A 6000-nucleotide genomic window follows, 5' to 3' on the forward strand; every position below is an offset into this window, starting at 1 on the left:
ACTTCTTCCATCCTACACTTAGCTTTCCTTTCTTCAATATCAGCTCATGTGTCTCTTCATCTGCTTCTATTATTATTGACCCTTCTTCATTTCCTTTTCTTTCAGATTGATTATTTCTCCTTTCTTTGATCATTCTCTTCACAATTCGCATATTTGCTGTATCTATTTTATCGTATCTGCATCTTTATCGTATTTATAAGTTCATTATCATCTAATTTCATCTCTTCTACACCTATATTAATGATTTTTATCTTTGGTTTTGATTGAGGCGACTCTATCACTTTATAATTTTCTCCCAGCTTAGCTTGAACTGTCTCCTTCAATTTTTTCACCTCCTCGCCGGTTTCACAACCCATGATCACTGTTCCCTTGCTACCTTTCCTTAATTTCGTTATTCCCATAGCCATACTCTTAATATCCACCTTTTCTTTTATCAATTTTTTAGTGGCTTCACTCTCTTGTTGCATTTTCGGCTTAACAATTATAACGTTTTCTTTCTTCTTCCCTTTAACCGCTTCACTGTAGCTTATCTGCGATCCTTCCTTTGATACACATGTTACTCCCTGTATCATTTTCTTCAAGTTTTCCAGTTCTTGCTTAACATGTACTAATTCTTCTTGAACTACTTCTTTAATCATTAGTTTAATTTCATTTTTACAGGCTGTTTCATTTTTTATTTCCTTTACAGTTTTTATGATCCAGTCTACTTTTACATCAATGCCTGATCCTTTGAGAACGAGAGAAGGCGAGAAACAGCGAGAAAAAGCGAAAAAAACCGAGAGAGAGTGAGAGAAGACGAGAGGGAGCGAGAGAGAGCGATAGAGAGCGGGAGAGAGCGAGAGAGAGCGAGAGAGCGAGAGAGAACGAGAGAAGGCGAGAAACAGCGAGAGAAAGCGAGAAAGAGCGAAAAAAACCGAGAGAGAGCGAGAGACGACGAGAGAGAGCGAGAGAACGCGAGGGAGAGTGGGAGAGAGCGAGAGAACGCGAGAGAGAGCGGCAGAGGGCGAGAAAACGCGAGAGAGCGGTAGAGAGCAAGAGAGAGCGAGAGAGGGCGAGAGAGAGCGAAAAAAGACGTGGGAAAGCAAGAGAGAAAGGGAGAAAGAGGGGTGAGAGAGGGGGGAGAGAGAGAGTAGAGAGAGCGAGAATTTATTTTTTTAAAAACTCCTATATTCATCTCGACTAAGAGCCAAACGCGATGTTATTGCGACAAATTAAGATAAGAAATTTTTGGAAACTGAGGAATTTGAATCCTATGGTTGGGATCTCAGAAATTCCCCTTGTTCCTTCTCTAAACATCCCCCTTTTTTTTTGTGTGTGTCGCTGGGGAAACCATCATGGTACAAGCGGAAGGTCTCAGGTTCGATTCCCGATTCAGCCGACTTTCGGACCAATATTTTTCTCGTCTTTTTCTTACAGGGGATGTTTAGAGAAGGAACAAGGGGAATTTCTGAGATCCCAACCATAGGATTCAAATTCCTCAGTTTCCAAAAATTTCTTATCTTAATTTGTCGCAATAACATCGCGTTTGGCTCTTAGTCGAGATGAATATAGAGTTTTTAAAACAATTGGAGAGCTGACTTACAAATATTCTTATTAAAATTTATTTTTTGTTTGGTTGCTTAAAAGGTTAAGCAGCTGAGGAAAATGTCACTATACTAGGATGGGTGACTGCGGATAAGGTAAAGCAGCTTCGGACAGAATCACTTTGTCGGGATGGGTGACCGCGGACAAGTACGACGCCGTAGTCTTAAAAAAAAGTGACACCTTTTCGACCAAAAAATAACTTAAAAAATTCATATCTCCGCAACCAATAGAGCTATCAAGTTCCTTAAGGTCTCATTTTACTCGGAAAAAATCGCGCTTTCGATTGATATGGTCATCTTTTGAAAAATATGTTCCCGTTCATGAAATATTTCAAATTTTTGTTTTCAAGGTGACGAAAATCGTGTTACGTCCGGTAAAGGATACACAGTAGCGTCCTACGGATAATTTTCGCTTTTGTTTTGATATTTTCGCTATCTTTTCGATATCTTTCAATATTTTTTTTGTTTTTTTTGTAGATTGTATTTCAATTTGACGAATGAAAGATATAACTTAGCGAGACGCTACCGCGTCTCCTGATTGCATAATAAATAAAAATTCTCTCTTACTTTTTGGGTAATTAATGAGGAATTATTAAATTCTTGGCAGATACAATCCCACGCAGCTTCTTTTTCGCGTAGTGTATTAATGTTACTTTTTTTACATTCGATAACTTGTTTATATTTATTTAAAATTTGTAAAAAAAGACTTCTTTCCGCTGGCGTATAATGCTTACTTTTGCTTTTGTTTTCCTTTTCTATTTTTTCCATTTTTTATAAGATTCTTTAACTTATAAGATAAAAAAAAGTAAAAATGTTTATGCACATACATACTACGAAATCAGACTAACCTGTAATTTCAATGGAACGAGCAGAATAGCCTTCTGTCATTGGTTGTTTCAACGGAATTATTCCGAAAATTTCCGAACGCAAACGAACATTGTCTTAAGCACGGTCTTTATAAAGATAGTCTTATACGACACAAGACGATCCTAAGGATTAGCTTCTTCTTAAGAATTATCTTATGCATAGATTATGAATTTATAATGTCTTAAGACGATCTTAATTGAATAAGATGATCTTCATGAAGATGATCTTAAGCATTGCCTTGAGAAGGGACTATGAATACGGGCCTAAGTGACGATGTAATCGCCACAATATATATAAAAACACAAACCTAATACATATATGTATAATAGTATGTTGCACTTGTAATCATGAATACATATTATCAATAAAAAAATTAAAATAAATAACTTTACAAGTATTGCTTTTATACATATAATATAAATATATGAAAAAATCAAAATAAAAACTTGTGTAGCTTTTGCTTTCTTTTTTATAAAATTCTCGCAATGTAACTTAACTTTTAGCTTAATGTGTTATATAATTAATTTCACATATTGCACTTGTAATCATGAATACATATTATCAATAAAAATTGTAATAAATAACTACACAGTACTGCTACTTTACATATAATATAAATATATGAAAAAATCAAAATAAATAGCTTGCGCAGTGCAGCTTTTCTAACTTTCTTTTTTATAAAATTCTCGCAATGTAACTTAACTTTTAGCTTAATGTGTCATATAATTATTTTAACATATTGCACTTGTAATCATGAATATATATTATCAATAAAAGAATTGTAATAACTACACAGTACTGCTACTCTACTTATAATATAAATATATGAAGAAATCAAAATAAATGACTTTGCGCAGTGCAACTTCTCTAACTTTCTTTTTTATAAAATTCTCGCAATGTAACTTAACTTTTAGCTTAATGTGTCATATAATTAATTTCACATATTGCACTTGTAATCATGAATATATATTATCAATAAAAGAATTGTAATAACTACACAGTACTGCTACTCTACATATAATATAAATATATGAAGAAATCAAAATCAATGACATTGCGCAGTGCAACTTCTCTAACTTCTTTTTTTATAAAATTCTCACAACGTAACTTAACTTTCAGTTTAATGTGTTGAAATAATAAAAATTAGGTATTCTACTTATTTTTTGCATTTGCTTAAATACAAGTAATCTACGTATTATTTTTGAATAAAAATTAAAATATTTTCGATTTGACTACATAAATGATTTCTGAAAAAATATTTATTCATTTAGTGACGTTTAATTTTGCCAGATATATAGTTAAGGATTTACGTTTTAATTTGAGAAACGGATCGATTAAATAAGCATTTATTTTTTTCTTTTATACAGGAAATTTTTTTGTTAGATGGCAGCTGTGAAGTGATAATTTCTTTTTGAAATTCTTTCAATATTGTATTACGTTCTTCTTCCGTCCAACGTCTTCTTTTTGTTATACCAAATGGAGATGCTACAAAATAAATTAATTATCTATGAATCAGAATAAATATTTCTATATAAAAAGCAATAATTTACTTAACTTTTATTTAAATGTATTTTTATTTATATTACTAATACAATAAGATTACTTTAAAATTCTCTTCAGAGTACTGACAAACTTTCATTAATAAGAAAATATTAAAATTATAACGTCATAATTATAAGAATAAAAAGAAATAGTAATACAAAAATATAAAATATAAAATAATATATATAATACAAATAATATAAATAAATGTATAATTAAATTAAGCTAATGTGTGTGTGTGTGTGTGTGTGTGTGTGTGTGTGTGTGTGTGTGGAACCTTTATCATTTATCATTATTTTTTAATAAAATATTGTTATTATGTACATTAAAATTCTATCAAAAAATGCATTATAAATAAAAGCTTAATATATTAATATACTTTGACATAGTCACATGAAAATATAATACTAAATAATATTTAAAAGAAAATCCACTCTGACTTGATAAATTTATAAAAACTGAATACAATATGTGAAAATGAGAAAATCCTAAAAAAATCATAAAAATGAAAAGGTCAGGCCATGTTCAAAAGAATGTACTCAAAAATTTAAACGATCTTATAATAAATTATCACGAAAAGTAACTGATATGTTATTCAAGGTGCCAGTTCAAAGTGAACATACGTAAAGTGTATATTATCTAAATTTAGTAATAATATATTACCATGAAAAGTAACTGTGATATTTTATTCAAGGTGCAAGTTCACATTGAATATACATACATATAAGTAAAACTGATTACAATTTGATTCTAGAAAATAAGTGCGATATGTTATTCTTAGTGCACAAAATATAATAGTCGTTTATAGAGACTTCCGAAGCGTACTTTTATGAAACTGCTTACGAGCAAAGGAAAAAGTTTGAGCAACCACTTATAATGAGACAATCCTCTCCTCACGGAGTAATAAATGTTTTGCCGTTAATAGATAACAATGTTAAAAAGTTAAAAATGTGGCATTGTGATGAGAACAAATGCCACATAAATGATACTTCCATGGAAAAGTTTGTAAAATTTTTGGAACTGTTTGAAGAAGGTACTTTGAAAAAGATAATGAATGTTAAATTCATAGCGCAGCAAAAAATTGTTCCGTTTCACGTACGAGTAGCAGATTAGGACATCCTCCGGAATGCTATACAAATCCGAATCTTTGCAAGTCATACATTGCAACGATAAACACTATCACCTCATTTTCCTTTCGTGAGGAATATTCGAAGAAATGTTTACAAATTGATCGACAATTATAAGTTTTGTCAACTGTTTTCATCTTTGAGATTCATCAATATGGATAAATTAGTTGAAATTTTCAATGATTTTAAGAATAAAGCAAGATTTTATCCAAAAAAATGTAACTGATGTTTGTTTGGACGAGGAAAAAATTTTCTCGCAAAATTACGAAGCATTTAAAGTCATGAAAAAGCGATTGTTGGATTTACCACGTATCTCTTGCATCTCTTGCGAAAAATTATGCTTGAGAGGAGACGTTTCTAAGCTCGAGAAGCTGAGGAAAACAATAGACGGACCTTTTTGGAAAGATCTGATAGCAAACGTAATAGAACACAGTAATAATACTGAATTTGTTTGTAAGCTTTGTTTGGGTAAATTTTAAAAAGGCGTGTTGCCTTCTACTTGCATTTTGAATAATCTTGCGGTAAAACCATTACCAGATGTTTTGTCAGATTTCAGTGATTACGAAAAAATGTTAATCAAGAGAATGAGCAGCTTTCAAGTAGTGCAATTGATGGGCAATGTTTCGAACAAACATACCGCATAGACAAATGATCCGCAAAGTAAAAGGTAGAACATTTCATTTGCCTCTAACTTTACAAGAAACATTGGATAAGGTATGTCCTCCGGAAGATCCTATAAATTTGAATCACGAGTTGCACATTCTCGTTTGAGGTATACCCAAGAAATCTAAAGTGGTTTGGGAAAATTTGGTAAATATTAATAAAGTGTATAAGGCTTTACAATGGTTGAACGAAAATAATCCTCATTACTCGAAAATTCG

The sequence above is a fragment of the Nylanderia fulva genome, unplaced genomic scaffold (assembly GCF_048542155.1).
Source record: "Nylanderia fulva isolate GAGA-0341 unplaced genomic scaffold, ASM4854215v1 Scaffold390, whole genome shotgun sequence".
In the NCBI taxonomy this organism is placed as follows: Eukaryota; Metazoa; Arthropoda; class Insecta; order Hymenoptera; family Formicidae; genus Nylanderia; species Nylanderia fulva.